This window comes from Tamandua tetradactyla, chromosome 9, assembly GCF_023851605.1.
Source record: "Tamandua tetradactyla isolate mTamTet1 chromosome 9, mTamTet1.pri, whole genome shotgun sequence".
Lineage (NCBI taxonomy): Eukaryota > Metazoa > Chordata > Mammalia > Pilosa > Myrmecophagidae > Tamandua > Tamandua tetradactyla.
The window spans coordinates 89,995,683-90,015,033 of record NC_135335.1 but is presented as its reverse complement, the minus strand read 5'-3'; the positions used below and the strand labels follow the sequence as shown (position 1 = coordinate 90,015,033).

The 19,351-nt window shown below is 37.1% G+C and overlaps 1 protein-coding gene across 3 annotated transcripts in view; it reads right to left on the bottom strand.

Annotated features, from left to right (window-relative positions):
* Positions 1–6,271: 6,271 nt before the first annotated feature.
* The window catches only part of LOC143646204 (uncharacterized), a 140,682-nt gene continuing 127,602 nt past the window's right edge, over positions 6,272–19,351 (bottom strand). For all 3 annotated transcript variants that reach the window (XR_013157376.1, XR_013157377.1, XM_077115155.1), the window contains one exon: positions 6,272–6,380. The gene's annotated coding sequence lies outside the window, so the exon portion shown is untranslated. The remainder of the gene's footprint in view (positions 6,381–19,351) is intronic.

Below are 19,351 nucleotides of genomic sequence, written 5' to 3'. Positions count from 1 at the left end.
GGAAAACGCTTCACTCTGTGCCATGCTCTATTTAGCCTTCCCAGATTTATAGATTAAAAGTGTTCCAAGGAACTTAGTAGATAAAGAAACAAGGCCTTGGAGTGTTCATGTCAAGAGAAGGAAATAATGTCTTCCTTCTTTGTTCCAAATCAGATTGTCGAGTTTGGTCTGAGTCGTGTGCCTTCTTTCAGGGAAAAATGAATAGGGTGGAGTGGTAAGTTACTCCAAGTTTGGGCCACAGTAATATATCTTTGAGAATTTGTTCTGTTTTTCTTCTTTTATTGAGGCCTTGCTTTTTGTTTCTGTCACGCATCAGTTATTCCCTCTGCTTCCTGCTCCTGCTTGCTAAACATAAAAGTGTTTTTCTTGTTCAGCACATATACGTACATAATCACACAAAGATTTTGTGCCATCTGCTTCTGTTCTCTTCAACAGACACTTTACTTCCTAGCTTTGGGGTTTCCCAAAACATCTATAAAAAGCCAGAATTTAGTGTGTTCACATAGCCCAGCTTCCCACAGGCCATAGATTCTGTTTCCTGACGTTGTGATTTAATTTTAACAAGAATCCTCCACTGCGCTTAGCGGAACTTGGAATTCCAAGGAGGCCTCTCCTGCCTCTCAAGTAAAGCTATTGTTTTTGTGAAATCTTTCAAATTTCTTTCCTTTTTTCCTCCTCTTCCTCCTCCTCCTCCTCCTTCTCCTCTCCCTCCACCTCCTTCTTCTTCATCTTATTTTATAAAAGGCCTTGATTTTTGGAGCACCTTAGGTGCCTCCACAGTGCACTATTCCCTAAGCAAATTTGATATTTTAACATATTCTTTTTAAGTATTAATAACATTCAGCTCATTCCCATTCTATGGGAAATGGTGACAAAACCAATTTTTCCCATTAATATTGCATAGCTAGGGGGCCCTGTAGTTCAAATCTTACATAAATATTCACTTCAATCCTTACATCTAGGGCTTCCCGTTGTTAGTTTAACCCACTGAGCCTCATAACTTGACTCCCCTGGGGCAAATCCTCAGGAGCCCCTTTTCATTTGTCTATCAGTTTAGCATTCTAGAATAATTTCTTAGGGTCTCTCTTTTCCCAGCTTTGTGATCCTGGCTTTCTTGTCACTGCTGTTTTATTTTTCTTCCACAAATCTGTATGTGAAATGGAACAGAATATAGATTTCAGTATTTATAACCATCATATTTTCCATTCTATCACTAAGTCTATTTAGCCTAATGCAAGCAAAACTCAAACGTCCAGGGTCAGCAAAATAATTTACCAAAGTCCTTCACAAATGGAACTATTAGAAGGATCAATGGGAAAAGAATGAATAGATTGATGAGTCAGTTTTGACTGACTCTAGGTCTTTGAATATCTTAACTCTAAGTAGGATAATCAAACGAATGAAGATTCATTATTCGATAGAAGCTTGCTGACAAAGGTGGGAAGTACAACTAAAATGGAAAACAAAACACATGCAAGCATGTTAGTTTCTTATTATTTTCTGACAAATGGGTGATTCAGTAAGCATTCCCAAATCCTGTCTTCCTGCTTCCCGTTATAGAATTAGTCATGTACTTGTTACTCCAACACCCCTTGCTTTCCTAATAAAAGGTATGATCATGGCTATTATCATCCTTCTGTCCCCATCCAGCCGACAATAAAAAGAAATCTACTTCCAGATTTTTATAATTAAAAACATATTTATTTAATCCACGGTTAGTTGGGTTTTCATTTATCATTTGAATTTCGACACATCAGAACTGCTACATCTTCATGTTCAAGACATCTGCTGACGAGACCAGGGAGCATAGGATCCTTGGCCCCACAGACAATGTGCAAAGAAAAAACCTACAGGCAACAAGAACTTCATCTAATAAAGAAATAGACATTTGTCTCCAACCAAAGCATGTCGTAATGAGCAAACATTACTTGATTCAAGTGACATTTGTTAGTTTTGTACCGATTGTGATGAAAAGGCAATCCAGAGACTTTATTCATTGGTAAATACAAGGGTTTTCTTCTCTTTTTGCTAAAATGCAATCCTCCTGAGCTTAAGTGGTGGTTCTTCTTTGATTGTTGGAGAGTACTGTGAAAAATCATTATCCTTAATTATGTTGGCAATTAGGAAAGAAACATGGAATTAGAAATGTAAGTCAGGACACTCTAATTGAGAAGCCTGGGGACTTCAAGCATTATTATGTTCTGGTATTTTACCAGTTTTTCTCCTTTCAGCTTGATGTGGCTTGACACGAAGAGAAAACTTGCTTGATCCCCTTTAGCTTGGATTCTTGGCAAGAAAATAACTTTGATAAAAAGTTAAATAGTTGTCATTGGTCACTATTTCTTCAAGAGAAAGAAGATACATTAGGAATTCAGCTATTTTTTCCCAAACCAACATATTATTCTTCAAGAATTATCACTATTATTACAATTGAAGTGACATATTGACACAGCTACTGGAAAGTGACTTTTTGCATAACTACCTGAGGGATTGCTCATAGATCTAAGAAATAATGAGAAATAATAATAAGGTACATCATTGAAAGGACAGGTAGGAAGAACCTGTGGCTTAGCTTTGTCCACTGTACTCTTCCACTTAATTAACATCAACCTGTGGTATAAAGAAGTTGAGGACAAGGTACGTATGCACAGGACTAAGCAGACCAGGGACCCACTCCAGGGTTTGGGGGACTCCTAGCATAAGACCTACTACATTCAATACCAGATAGACATATTTTCTTTCAGAAACACTGTAAGTCAAACCATGAACCAGGTAAAGGATTTTGGTTGAATCTCTACAATAAAAAGTTTTCTCTAACTATGTATCTCAAAGTTCCATGAACCTTTGAATATAAATAAAATAACTTTAAGAATTAAGCAAGTGAAAAGAAAGGGCCAGTTGAAGTTTCCTATCCCCACCAGAGAAAAAAACAACAACAAAAAAAGAAGCAAAAACATCTGATTATTCTTATCCTCCCTACTTTTTTATATCTTTTCTGAAATATTTGAGTATCTAGATTGAATTGGTATAATGAACGAAAACTGACTTTCTTTTTCCCCAATTCAGACTGACTATGACTCAGGGATCTTAATGAAATCTCAACAGTACATGTAAAGCATAAATCTTCCAACAAAAATTGCCCAGGTTACCGACCATCATTATTTCCTCCCAATCCTGTACCTTCAGTCTTGACTAAAGTGTTTAGAATGGAACATAGGTCTCAAATCGCATATTCAAGCCTTAGAAAAGGGTAAGAAAGTCAAAGAGATGCCCCAAATAAATAAGAGCAAATAGAATATCTATGTGAAGAAGGTGTAAAGAATTAATGCAAGCTTGCAGACATTTTGCAACAAAAATATGAAGGAAAGGAACATATACACAAAATATAAATGAAGAATTCAGTCTGGAAGAAAATGCAATCCAAAGACTATTAAAATACCTCCAGAATGCACAACAGCAGTATTCAGTGAAGACATAAATTTTGGAAACTGATGATGCTTAAAAATTAGATTATTTAAAACAGTAGAGTAATGAAAGAGAAAGACCATCAAACTAAGGGTAATTAGCATCCTTTAAAATGATTTAAATTTAAATAGCTGAAAGTTTTCATGAAATGGATCTATAGATAAAAAGGGAACACGTAGTTTTAAGAAAAGAGATACCTATATATTATCACAAAGCCATAGCTTAGAAAAGAAAAATGTATTTAAATATCTAGATGGAAAAGTAAGTTGCTTTCAAGGGAGAGATTTCAGAGTGATTTCAGAGATCTTTTCACCATTATATGCCATTCTAGAGAACAAGAGCAACATCTAAAAAGGTCTAAAAAGCAGAAAATATGACAAAGAAGTTTATAAATAGCCACATTATTATTCATTCATTAGAAGTTACAGACCTTCTCAAATATGGAAAAAGTCAGGGAACATAGCACCCAAGATCCTTCTTACAAAAATTGCTTGATGAAGAAATCTAGACAACAGAGATAAATAAAAATAAATCAATTAATAGTAGATCTCTTTGCTAAAAGAGCAGGGTTGAATATTTAAATATAGAATTACACATTAATAACCATGGGAACTGTAGTCATATAATAATGTAAATGTTAGAAACCTTAGCAACATACTAACAGTATAATTAACAAAATTGGGAATGGGTGGAGTGAGGTGAAAAAATAATGATGTGTACTAATTTCTTTTGCTTCCAAAGCAGGAAGTCAATTGATATTAAGTAGTAAAAAAAAGAGATTCTAAATTTTCCTTTTTTTCCCTTATTTTAGGGGAACTCTATTAGCTATAATATATTAAGATGAAAAGAATGAATCAATGGTTCACCATTTCCTTCTCTTAGCTTAGTTTATCTTTCCAGATGTTACACAGAAGAAATATTTTCACTGAAAATAGAGTGCAAGCTATAATTTCATTTTTGTAGAAATTCTTTGTATCTCAATCCTTGCTCTGCACATGTAGAGATGCTTAGAATAATGTCATATAACCCTAATATTTACCATGATTATTTCTAGATGGAAAAATGTGGGGAATTTTTTAACCTTCTTTTACTTTTCTGTATTGCTGCAATTGCTTGTTTGACTTGTGGCATTAAAGCAATAACAAATCCCTTTAAAATAACAGAAATGGTCATTTGGATAGAAAACTGAACAGGTAAATAAGAGAGTAGACAAGACTAACCACATCTTCTCCTTATTCGTTACAATAGGGTTTACTTCCCCTTCTTTTGTTCCATTAACTTAAGAGCTTATGTATATAGACATTCTGTCATAGTATAATGTTAAATATTCTTAGGTTATTGATTATACACATAAAAAACAAGCAGCACATATTCTCATTTTCCTTGGGGAAAATGTTGCTACCTGAATTCAGTCAAGTCTTATTTTTGAAAAGTTGTTCTTATGTTACATGAAATATCGTCAGCCTCTATCTCACCCAGTGTGTAATCTCACCAGCTACTGGCAGGTTTCTATAGGGAGAGAAAATATGTTGCTAAGAACCTGTCATCTTACTATGCTATGACTGATAACCCCAAGCAACATTACACAAATGACAAAGGACTCTGTTTTAAAGAAGCAGTGTTGAGTAAAGACTCTGCAGTCTTTACAAGGAGGAGAATTTTTCTCTGGGGAACATGGTCTACTAATTTTCAAAACTGAAATGGCAATAGAATTCATTATGCTATGTCTATATGTGGAGTTTTCTTCCTGACTTTCTTTTCCTTCAAATCTTAGGCAAATGTTTAGTTAGTTCTGGTTCTACTAGAACTGACTTAATGTTTAAAATAAAGCTTAGTGATGTAAAAGTTTACCCTGCCTTCCGCTGTTCTCATTCACACCTTGAAGCAAATTGTCCTGAGGAAACTAGATTTGTGTGAGTTTAGTTTGTACTTCTGGTTGCTAGGGAGCTGGTCACTGTAATAATCTGATAAATTTATCTGAGGGTTGCGTAAAATCTCCAATACAATGGACTTTTCCAAAATGCAGAATCAATGAACAGAAATTATCCATTTTGTACAAACCATCCTGCTAAGGTAGAGAGGCATTTAAAGATAAAAACTAGATGATATTTTATGTCTATTTAGATTTCATATTTTCCATGATCTATACCACACACAGACATAGCATGTAATAAAAAAATGAGCTAAAATGTAGACTTATCCCTTAAAATACAATATTTAAGACTCATAAAATATCTCTGAGAAGATCCATTCTAATTCAAAACATATTTTGACTATGTTCTGTATGGAAGACTCTGCACTAAGTATAACGTTTTGAAAATGTGAGGCACATAAAGATTAATTTCTCACCAGAGATTAAGTACAGGAAAAGTGGTGGTAGAATGAAAACAAGGAGGGGATTTCCCTATAAAGTCAGAGTTCAGCTAGGTTGGTAGAAGCTAAGAACTTTACAGCATAATTAGAGATATAAGGAAGTTGAAGATACTGGCAAATGAAGAAGAAAAGGCCACATGGAGCAATTGTTGGGTAGGTTTGACTTTACAATCACCAGTGGGAGGTGGGATTCAGATGGTTCCTGGAAGAAGTTAGCAGCACAATTGTTAAAATATCCAATAGTGGTGAACTGGGATGAGATAGTGGTAGAAGGGGAAGCATTAGCTAGTACAATATATCAGGATTTTGAGAAATATGAAGGAAATAGTATCTGTAAAGACAAAGGAATTGGATGGCTACTGCTAAGCTTGATAAACATGCAATACCTTCCAGTAGAAGAAGAGTTACTATCTTGGGAAGTAGATTCTGATTGAAGGGAGGTTATATAGTTGGGGCAGAGGAAAATACGTTTGGAACCTAGGTAATCCACTTGCGATGTTCTTGACAGTCACTTGCCCAGCTGAGAAATGGAGGTCTGCACTCTGCCAAAAACCAAGAGAGGAAAGAATGGCAAGGGGGACACTTAGAAGGTTCAACGGGTTCTTACAAGATTTGGTTACAATGCCCTCGTGAGATTTGGCAGAGTTCCACAAGAGTTGCTTACCAACAGTAATTAGGGAGGGGAATCCTATGTTCTTTGACCCTTAATGTCTCTCCCGGTCATGTATGTGATTGTGTGACTTGTTCTCAAAATGCTGGAGGGGCAGGGGCCAGGCCCTGAGTCCTTACAACTCAGCCCCACACAGCAGACTGCACTGACTATAGTAGATATTGCATTCATGAACAGCATAAGAGACAACAAAACACTAGGCATTCTCCACACGGAGAAACTCCACAAAATGATGCTGTTATGGAGAAGGAGGGAAATTGCATCATTCTACAGATAATTGATAAAATCGATAATTTCAGTCTTAAATAAGGAGACTCTCTTTCAGATTTTTCCAACATTATGAATTCAGCATAGGGTATTGCATGCTGTCCAATTCACAAGGGTCACAATCCAAGGCAGGCCAGTGGCACACGGGAGTGGTAATTCAGTGCACACTCAGCATTGAGATACCACAGAAGCTGATTGCAAACAGTAAGGGCAAGAAGAATATAAGCTAAATTTTCATTAATAGACAGATACACCACTTTTTCTTCCTGCAATTGTAGGGAGCTTTTTGGAGTCAAATCCACAGTTAGCCTGGGCATAAGTGACTGCAGAGTCATACATACTGTGCCTTGAAGTATGGGGCGTGTTCCAGGTTAACTACATATTTTATGCATAAACTGTGATCTAATACTTAAATTTCAGGCAACTCTGATACTCCATGGGCTTATGATTCCCAAACAGCATGGCTGCATTGTCCAGGTCCATGGCCAATCAACATTATTTTCCCCAATTTTTAGTGCTTAAGCACAGGCAAGAGCAAGTTATTTTTATTGCCTCATTGTGATATAGCATTGCTGGTTCTTTCACTTGGATTTGCAGCGCTTGCATGAGAACCACCATTACTAGTTCAACAGGGGTAAACTAGTTCAACAGCTGCTCAAGGCTGGTGAAGGCTGGATATAGCTGGCATGTCCACTGCTGCAGAGATCACTTGTCTTTTAACTGCTGTTCTAGCTTGCTAGCTGCCGGAATGCAATATACTAGGAATGGGATGGTTTTTTAAAAGGAGAATTTAATAAGTTGCAGGTTTACAGTTCTAAGGCCAAGAAAATGTCCCAATTAAAACAAGTCTATAGAAATGTCCAACCAAAGGCATCTAGAGAAAGATACCCTGGTTCAAGAAAGCCAATGAAGTTCAGGGTTTCTCTCTCAAGTGGAAGGGCACATGGTGAATGCGGTAAGGGTTCCTCTCTTATCTGGAAGGGCATGTGGCAAACACAGCATCATCTGCTAGCTTCTTCTCTTTGATTCCTGTTTCATGAAGCTCCCTGGGAGGCATTTTCCTTCTTCATCTCCAAAGGTCACTGGCTGGTGGACTTTTGCTTCTCGTGGCTACATTGTTCTGCTCTGCTCTCTCTGAATCTCCTTCATTCTCTAGAATGTTTCCTCTTTATTGGACTTCAGAAACTAATCAAGACCCACCCAAATGGGTGAAGACACATTTCCCCCAATACAGCTTAACAACACTCTTGATTGGGTTACATCTCCAGGGAGCTGATCTAATTACAGATTCAAATGTGCAGTATTGAATAGGGATTATTTTGCCTTTACGAAATGGGATTTAGATTAAAACATGTCTTTTCCAGGGGATGTACATCCTTTCAAACCAGCACAACTTCTCTTTTAAAAGTTTATATTAACATGGATGGATCTAGAGAACATTATGCTGAGTGAGTGTAGCCAAAAACTAAAGGACAAATACTGTATGGTCCCACTGATGTGAACCGACATTCGAGAACAAACTTGGAATATGTCATTGGTAACAGAGTCCAGCAGGAGTTAGAAACAGGGATGCAGAATCTTTTCTTCAAATAAAACCTTCACATAAATCTGATACGTGGAGATGGATACAATCAGAGAAAATGACAAAATCAGATAGTTCAACCCCTATGTGCATGAACAGCAATGATTACAAAAAAGAAGCCACAGACTATTAACAGTTTAAGATGAAGATTCTCTCTTTCAGGAGTGACACTTAGCATCCAGTGAAGCTGACATGGAACATCTAATTAAGCCATGTTCCTGCTTTCCCTCTGACAAAATATTAAACTGGAGGTGGAGTGGGGAGAAATAGGTTTTTCTTCAGGCCAAATAAATAAAACCAAATAAAACGGTAAAAAAAAAAAAAGCTTATACATCCTTTCAAAACCCCACTGTAGTGGGGTTGTAAGGCAAATGAAATGCCAATAAGATGTCATGTTCAGTAGCCCAGACTTTGGTTAATTGTCTAGTAAAGGGAGTTCCCCTATTACTGTCCACATGTGAGGGGACTCCAAAAAGTGCACTTAGCTTTTCTAAGCTATGTATAGTAGTTCTTTGGTTAGCTTTCCCTATTGGGAAGGCCAGCAGCAGTCCTGCGACCTTATTTATGGCTGTAAAAGCACATTTTTCACCTCTGGTTAAGGTAAGGGGCCCAGTATAATCTACCTGCCACTTAGTGACTGGAATCTGCTCACAGACAACGTGACTGAGTTGATGAGGAAGCATTCTTGGGCACCACAGTGAACTGAAGGGGCAGGCATCCACAACCTCTTTCAGTTGTTGTCTGGTAATGGGCAGCTGGAATTGCTGTGCCAGGCTCCTCTTCCTATTGTCTGTGGCTCTGCAGTCTCCTGGCCTGGCTTATCAGGTATACAGCCCAGCACAAACCCAAGACCAAAGAACACACCTGATAGAAAACTACCCATGAGTTTTAATTAGGGACTTACGAACAGGGGAATAATTCTACCCAATGGTGGCTGGTTGGGAAATGGAAGTCTGCACTCTGCCCAAAACCAAGAGAAGGACAAAGGTCAAGGGGCTGACATAAGGCTCAGCAGACTCTAATGAGATTAGGCAGAATCCCATGAGAGTTGCTTACCAACAGTGATTGGGGAGGGGAGTTTTACAATCTTTGACCTTTAACACATGTCCCGGTCTATAGGTGTGTGACTTGCCCCCAAAATGGAGAAGAGAGCAAGGCCGAGGACAAGGATCCTTACATCAGAGGGGTAGAACCCAATTTGAGTTTCTACAAGATAAAGTATATGATTCACAGGAAAGAAAGCTGAATTGCATGGTGCCCAGTAAGAAACCAGTAGGGTAGTCAAGATCGGGGAATTTAGGGGCTTTAACCAGGGCCTGTTAAATAAAATAAAATGGCTGCCTGCATTGAGTGTTCCTGAGAGAAGACCCTTTTTCAAGAAGTCTTTTCCAAGAGAACAAAAAAAAATCGACCTGCAGGTATTATTTGAGAAAATGGAAAAGACCCTATAGGGCCTTTGATAAGTAATACCTGGTGATAAAACTAGTTTCAGCCCAAGAGAGAGCACTTATCAGAATGGACAATCATACCATAGTAATAAATGTATATCTGGTCCCCACATTTAAAGAGTCTTCTAAATAAAATGGAAATTTAATATCAGCCAGTCAGGACATTTCCTCAATTGCACTGGTATTTGCCTTGTATGAACTTGCCTCCTCTTTCTTGACTCATTGTTCAGTGCCACACAAAGCTTAAGCCATTTTAGTATCATAATTGCTTGGACCCTCTGAGAAGTCAATGCTTCCTTGTCATTTGTCTAGGCTGAGTCAAGGATGCTTCTGCTCCATTTCCTCCTCCACATTTCTGGAAGAGAGGATACTGTATTCTAGATCTGATGTTTGTATAATGTAGATCTGTCCCACTCTGTGCCATTTAGCTTTGTTAAAACTTCCAAATCTATGGGGCTGAGCAGTGTACAGATACTGTCACTTTCTGTCCATTATCAATCCCTTCTACTTCTCTTCCCTACAGCCTTTGAGCTAAAAATAAGCCAACTCTCTAATACGAGCAATTAAAATATTTGCTCTGCATCATTCAAAGGACAAAGCCCAGTCAGAGCAACTCATATACTTGTTCGGGAAAGAACCCTACTTTCTTTCTTCCATTGTCCAGAAGCATATAATCACAAGCTTCTATTTGCCTAGGACACCAGGGGACAGGTTCCAAATACGGCTGAACAGTGCAAGTCAAAATGCACCGCTATTACAGCCTCAAAGGCTTCCCTCTTCCCTGTTTAATAGCATTGACCCCAGACTGCATTAACTTCTTACTTTATCTTCATGTTTACCCAGTGTGATCTGCATATGATAGTTAATCAGAAAAAATGTGGTCATTTGGACCTTTCCTGACTAAGCCTTTAAAGATCACTCAAATCCCTACAGGACTAAGAACAGATTATTTGTCTCTTTGAGTATAAATGGAATTTCATATTCTGACAAATGTTTCAGGGGTTGAGGCAAGGAAAACTGCAAAAATTTTGTCTTGATTTCTGCCCAGAGAAGGACTTGTCCTTTAAATTGCTGTTGGTTAGAATTTCTGGTTTAATTCTTTTAAAAATCTGCTGCCTACTGTATCTGTAGCAATAAAAGTTTAGTGCCATACTTATCATTCATCTGTCAGGAGTTAAAATCAGCAAGATCTGTCTCTATTTAATAACCACTGTAAATGGAAATGAATTAGTCTTGTAATTTAAATAATGAATAAAAATACAACGTGTATGAACGCATATCTTGGAGCCAATCAAGTTTTTCTAAGATAATAAATGATAAAGAAATACTTATGCCTAGTTTTCATTGCCTTCCTCTCTAAGAATATCTAAATATGTATTCTAACAGTATTCCTTAGAATTTAGGAAGCATGCTTGACCATCGGGAAATAGAATTGAATGGATAGTAAAAATGTGTAAGTTTCCTCATAGACTCAGAACAGTTCGAGGGACCCACAGATTTTCTATTAGAATACTCTGTTTAATAGATTATGCAATTCCTAAACAAGCAAGAGCACCTTATAGATGAAAACCACTATATTTAAAATAAATTAATTATAATCATATGTAATCTACTTACTTTCAAACAACCCCTCTCCCAGGTAAGCACACCTATAAATGGAATTTGGACAAGTAAGCATTCAGTTTCCTATTCTAAAACTTACGAACTCCTTTTCCTTAATACTGACTGACTTCATTCTTTAAATTAAGCTAAGCAATACATAGAATTAAAATTGGCAGATTTTGAATTTCAGATTTTTCTATTATTTTTTAAAAAGTGAAGTTTCTGCATTATCATCACTATTAGTGTTAAGATATCATTTAATTGTTCTTCCATAGCCTGTTTACTGGTTGAACAAAATTATGAATTTATTAAAATGACATAATCCAAACTAATTCTGTTATACTATGTTGCTGAGGAAATACATGAAGTGCATTTTGCTGTGATTAGAAATGTTAATCTTTTTGTTGTTGGAATTATAAATGTTGGAACATATAGCTAAATCAAAAGGAAAACATACAGAGTTCTTTCCAAATCAATAGAAGGTGAAAATATTATCTTTTGTTTTATTTTGCTCACAAAGGATATTGAGGATTTCTTGACTTCACTGATAAAACAATTAATTTTGCCAACCTGCATTTTGTTTTGTGACCATCCCTTTTACATCTCCAAAGCAATTTTTCAATATAAACATTAATTTAATCATCAGAAAGATAGATTATAATTCAATGAAATTGAAGTTTATGAGTCAGTTGTTCAAGTAAGATGAAAAATCTCCAAGAAATCATTACTAAAATTAAGATAGAATCTTCTCTGCCAGCTGATGATGATTTGTTTTCAAAGAGTCAATTGAACACAACTGTGGACAAACAATTAAATGAGGAACAATTGAAGACATTAAGATTGGTTAGGCCACCATCTCAAAAGTTCATAAATTGCCTGATTTGGAGGTCCAAGTGGAAAGGAATAAAACATGAGATATGTGAAAAGCATAATACAAAAGAACATTAAGGAGGGTGACATCATCAACGTGGTGACATATGATATACCTGAAAAACCTCCCCAGAGAACCAAGAATTAAAGGGCAAGTCCCACTTGCTAAGAACTCTGGAGAATAGTAAAGACTGGAGAGGAACTCCACAAATGCTAAATCAAAGAAAGAAAAATATTAGGTATAAAAGTTTTGTTCTGACCCAGAAATCCTCTTCTCTCCCACTCACACAGTCCCATGAAGCTATAAAATTGCTAAGAAGCAGTGACCCAGTTCTCTCCCTTTCACCTGGGAAACAGATTATAAAGCCACTTAAAGCAGCAAATGCCATTTAATTATAGGGGCACAGGATGAAAGTCCATGAAACCAATGGTGGAACATAAGCCACTGAGGAGTGTTGCATACAAAAGGGACCCAGACAGGAAAAAGAGAAAGAGAGAGACTGGGACAGAAGAGCAGTTACCAAGTAGCACACTAACTCGATCTAGTAACCATCAGGTGGACCACCTAAATGCAAAATGAACTTCTCTGGGTGACCCCTGGTGGGGGCTGCATCTAGCCCTCCTGAGGCAGGATACACTAAGCAGAAAAACAAACAGAAAAAAAGGGAAAGGGGTCATATGAATTGCTGCAGGATGGGAGGGTCCTAAAATTGAAAACCATAAGCAAATGGGGCACTGAGGTAGATAATTTAAATAAATTATAGGAGCTAGGGAGAAAATTCTGCACAGAAACCAACAGATCTTTGGGAAGATCAAGATTCCCATAGAAGGAACAGAAGAAAAGAAGCTTTTGCCTGGAGGTGAAACAATTATACAAAAATTGCAATCTTAAGATTTGTAATGCATATCCAGGGCAAGAATCTGATGAAGAAGAGCTGAGAAAATCCGATCAGTTAAATTTGGGCTATTCTAATGGTCTAGAATAAATTGGACCAAGCATCATAGAAGAGCCTTAAGACAAAGCCTAACAATAATAAAACCCTAGAGAAGAAGGAGAAACTGACCTTCAGAGCTACCTCATGAATATAATCAGATGCCTAGATATCAGCAAAAAATTACAAACCATACAAAAAAAAACCAAACAGTATGATGTGGCTTAGTAAGAGAACAAATTAAAATTCCAGAGGAGACACAGAATTTGGAACAACTAAACAAAGAAATTCAAAGAGATTTCTTAAATCAATCCAAGGAGATGGAGGAAAATGGATAAAAAGCAAAAGGATAGTAAGAAGGCAATGTGTAAGCACAAAGAAGAATGCAAACGTATTAAAAAAAAAACAGAAATCATGAGGATTAAGGGTAAAATAGTAGAAATTAAAAATACACCAGAGGAGTACAACAGAAGGTTTGAACTGGCAGAGGAAAGAATCAGTGAACTAGAGGATAGGACCATAAAACATACAATCAGAAGGCCAGATAGAGAAAAGAATAGAAGAAAATGGAGCAGTATGTCATGGATTTGAGAGATAACATGAAGCACACAGATATACATGTCATTGATGTATGTATATCCTTCTGGGAGAAGGAGAACAAAAGGGCAAAAGGGAAAGAAAGGTATTTGAGGAAATAATGGTAAAAAATTTCCCAACTCTTAAACAATAGATAAGTATACATGTTCAAGAAGCACAACATACTCCAAGCAGAATAAATCCTAATAAACACATTCTAAGCAGAGAATTCTCAAAGCAACAAGATGAAAGTGATTGATCAGAGATAAACAATCCTAAATAAGACTAAGTGCCAATTATGATCAATTATGACCATAAAAGCAAAAAAGCAGTAGTATGATACATTTAAGGGACTGAAAGAAAAAATTTCTGGGAAAAAATTCTTCAGTCACCAAAACTGTCATTCAACACATCTCAATAACCTATTTTGCAAAAATGGAAAAGCCAATTATAAAATTTATTTGCAAAGGTAAGGGACTTTGAATAGCAAAAAGACTCAGACTTCCTGACTTTACAATATATTACAAAGCTGCAATGGTCAAAACAGCATGGTACTGGCATGAATCCAGATATATTGACAAATGGAATCAAATTGAGAGTTCAGAAATAGATTCTTACATCTATTGCCAATTGATTTTTACAAGACTACCAAGTCCACTCAATTAGGAAAGAATAGTCTCTTCAACAAATGGTGCTGGGGAGAAGTGAATATCCATACGCAAAAGGATGAAAGAGGACACTTATCTTACACCATTGTTCTAGTTGGCTAGCTGCCAGAATGCAATATACCAGAAATGGAATGGCTTTTAAAAAAGGGAATTTAATAAGTTGCTAGTTTACATTTCTAAGGCTGAGAAAACATTCCAATTAAAACAAGTCTATAGAAATGTCCAATCTAAGGCATCAGGAAAGATAGCTTGGTTCAAGAACGCCAATGAAGTTCAGGGTTTCTCTCTCAAGTGAGAAGGCACATAGCGAACAGGGGCAGGGTTTCTCTCTCATCTGGAAAGGCATGCGGTGAACACGACATCATCTGCAAGCTTTCTCTCTTGGCTTCCTTTCATGAAGCTCCCTGGGAGATGGTTTTCTTTTTCATTTCCAAAGGTCACTGGCTGGTGGACTCTCTGTTTCTCGTGGCTATGCTGTTCTGCTCTCTCAGAATCTCTCACATTCTCCAAAATGTTTCCTCTTTTATAGAATTCCAGTAAACTAATCAAGATCCACCCAAATGGATGGAGACACTGCTCCACCTAATCCAGTTTAACAACCACCCTTGATCGAGTCACATCTCCAGGGAGATGATCTAATTACAGATTCAAACATACAGTATTGAATAGGGATTATTCTGCCTTTACAAAATAGGATTTTGAGTAAAACATGGCTTTTCTAGAGTACATACATCCTTTCAAACCAGCACAACCATGTAGAAAAATTAACTAAGAAATAGGATGTGGTACTTAGGTTCAGGTGTCTACTTGGCCAGGTGAAGGTGCCTAGTTATATCACTGTGGATATGAGCCAATGGCATGTGAACCTCATCTGTTGCTGATTACACCTGCAGTCAGCTAGGAGGTGTGCTGCTGCAATGAATGATGTTTGATTTAATTGGCTGGTGCTTAAATGAGAGAGCTCAGTGTAGCACAGCCCAAGCAGCTCAGCATACCTCATCTCAGCACTCGCAGCTCAGCCCAGGCCTTTGGAGATGTGGAAAGGAATCACCCCAGGGAAAGTTGTTGGAACCCAGAAGCCTGGAGAGAAGGCCAGCAGAGATAGCCCTGTGCCTTCCCATGTAAAAAAGAACCTCAGTTGAAAGTTAGCTGCATTTCTTCTGAAGAACTATACACTTTTAACTAAATAAATTCCCTTTTATTGAAAGCCAATCCATCTCTGATGTGTTGCATTCCAGCACCTAGTAAACTAGAACACAGGACTATAAAACTCCCAAAAGAAAATGTAGGAAAGCATCTTCAGGATACTGCATTAGGCAATGGCTTCTTAGATTTTACATCCAAAGCACAAGCCACAAAAGGAAAAATAGATAAATGGGACAGTATCAAAATTAAAAACCTGTGTGCCTCAAAGGACTTTGTCAAAAAAGTGAAAAGACAATCTACTTAAAAAAGAAAATATTTAGAAAACTCATATCTAATAAGGCTTAATATCCAGAATATTTAAAGAAATCATACAACTCAACAATAAAAAAGACACCAGCCCAATTAAAAACTGGACAACACATTTAGAAATTTCTCCAAAGAAAATATACAAACAGCTAAAAATCACGTGAAAAGATGCTTAACATCTTTAGCTAGTACGGAAGTGCAAATCAAAACCACAAAGAGATGTCATTTAATACCCAGTAGAATAGCTACTATTTAAAAAAAATACAGAGAACTACAAGTGTTTGAGAGTATTTGTAGAAATAAGAACATTCATCTGTTGCTGGTGGGAATGTAAAATGGTGCAGCCATTGTGGAAGACAGTTTAGACATTCCTCAGAAAGTAAAGTATAGAATTACCTCATGATCCAGCAATCCCACTACTAGATATGTACCCATACAAATTGAATGCAGCTACTCAAACATATATTTGCACGCTGAAGTTCATAACCACATTTGTTTACAATTGCCAAAAGATGGAAGCAACCCAAGTGTCCGTCAACCAATGAATGGAGAAATAAAATGTGGTATACACACACAATATATTATTCAGCTATAAAAAGGAATGAAGTGCTGATGCATGTGAAAATATGGATGAACTTTGAGGACATTATGCTGACAGAAGTAAACAAGTCACAATAGAACAAATATTTTATGATCTCACTGATATGAACTAATTATAATAAGCAAAGTCACAGAGTTAGAATCTAGAATTGTGGCTACTGGGGGATAGATTGGGGTTAGAGAATGTGTAACTGATGCTTAATTTTGTACACACTTTTATTTGGGTTAATTGCAAAGGTTTGGAAATGGATGGTGGTGATAGTGGTATATTATTGGGAATGTAACAAGATTGAATTACATGGGTGAATGAGGTTAATAAGAAAACCTTTAGGTCACATTACATTACTTGAAGAAAAATTAAAAGATAGAACACAGGACTGACTAACACAGTGAACCCTGTTGTAGACAATGGACTATAGATATTGGTACAAGTATACGAATGTTCTTTCGTGTATTATAACAAATTTATGACACTAATGCAAAGTGTTATAATAGGGTGGTATATGGGGGGAATATACCTCATGTACACTATGGACGATACTTTAAAACTGAGTTGTAGCCTGAAACTCTGTAGCTGTAATGTGTCCAAGAGATGCCTAAGCTACTAATCTGACGACTATGCTGTAGGTAATAAAGTACATTATTTGATATCAAACTTGATTGCCCATTGGAATCTCCTACAAATTGAAAAGCAGATAAATAAGCACACGTAACATGATTCCTGGTTTGCACTACCAGGAAGTTCTAATTACATTGGTTTGAAGAGCATTCTGTGCTCTGGCATTTTAACTCCTAAGATGCTGCAATTGATGAAAGGACATTTCTATAATTGTACTCTTAACTATAATCCGTCGTTTATTCCAGGGTGTATTGTTTGAGTGATAAAGTCCTCTGAATAAGACATACTTTTGTATCTTATAAGTCAAAACAGAAGAGAGTAAAAGTTATATCAGAAGAGAGTAAAGGTAATTAGTATTATCCAACATCTCAAAGAATGTGAAAAAGTTGAGTCCATAATATAAAATTTAGTAAAAGGAAGGTGGATAGTAGTTTTAAGAGGTTTTATTTTGGGAGGAGGGGAATCATTACTTTTATTATTAAAAAACTAATAATGATCATTCTCATGGAAATTTTGAATTATTTCTTAATAACAATAAAGGAGAATGCAAAACAGAAGAGCATATTTAAATACTCAAAAAAATAAAAAGTATATATATATATATTTCTGTCACACAAAATAACTAGCATCAAGATTTTGTGGATATTCAAGACTGTGCTATTTATGATAAGATACAGAACAGAAACATGATAGCTAGATAAATAAATTAATTGTATCAAATAGAATCATAACAGTAACATTATTCTATAATTTGTGTTAAATTTTAATTGAATTTATCACCAAAAAGAAACAAATTAAAGGCATTTCAATATTTCAGATAAATATTAAATTATAGAAAAGCAAATCTCCAAAGATAACAGAGAACAGGTGGTAAGAGTCATTATTTTCACTAAATGCATTTCATATTAGGTTACAAATTATTGAGAGCATAGAGAAGTCAATTGGTTTGAATTCATTGTTACTGCTGTTAAATAATAACAACAATGCTAATAGTAATAATAATCACATAGGACCTGTGACAAAAGCATCATCTTGGTGCCAGATACAACAGAAAAAAAGAAAATAATCAGGGGTCAAGATGGTAGCTTAACAACATGCGCGTTTTAGTTCGTCCTCCAGAACAACTACTAAATAACCAAAACCAGTACAAAACAGCTCCCAGAGCCACGATAGTGACCAGACACACAGCGTACCCCAGTCTGGACCAGCTGGACCGGCTGCGAGCACCCCCCAGAACCGTGAGTTCCCAAAGCTGCGGCGGCCAGCACCCTTCCCCCACAGGCCACTTCCCAGAGGGGAAAGGAAAGGACTTTACCAGCAGCAGGGACTGGGCACAATCAAGTGCCAATTGTGGAACTAATTAACAAATTCTGACTACTAAAAATAGGCCCTCAGCTTAGGTGAACCTGATCAAAGCGGAGGTTGCTCATTTTTGCCCCGGCACCAAGGGGGCAGGACTGACAGAAAAAGGGGGAAAAAAAGAGAAGGAAACAGAGGTTTTTGTGGCTGTGTATCTACAAAGGCTTGACTGCCTCTGGATACAGCAGCAGGACTTTTCAGCTGCAACTGCCCCAGGCATAGGCAGAAGTGAGCTCTTTTGGGGGCTTATCTGGGGCTTGTGCCTTCCCCATGGGAGGGGTGAAGCCCCACCCAGGTGGAATCCCTCCATCAAGGGATTCAGACACCAGGTGTTGGTAATTTAAAGCCATTAAAACCAGCCTACAATCTCTCCTCTGTCTCCACCATGCCCCCAGCAGGGAGAGTCTGCCAAAGTTAAAGGTACCGCATCATCTTAAACTGGTGGGACCTGCAGTCAGACAAGTGCCACATACTGGGCAGGATAAGAAAAACAGAGTCCAGAGACTTCACAGGAAAGTCTTTCAACCTGCTGGGTCTCACCCTTGGGGAAAACCGATGCAGGTGACTCTTTCCTCCTGATAGGAGGCAAGTTTGGTCTGGGAAAATCTGGTTAGTGTATATAATATCTAAGTAGACCCTCCTAAGTGTGTGTGGGGGAAGGCACCACACAAGCAGGGCAAGAAACAAGAAAACAAGAACTGAAAAATTCTCCTCTGTTAAACAAAACTTAAGCTAAAGGTCCAGATAAAGCTGAACGGAATGTCAAAGAACAGATAGACAACAAATTCATCCAGCAAGAAACCCTAGATAAAAGAAGTGAAAGCAATCTCCAGAATAAACTAATCAAGGTAATTAAATGCCTAGACAC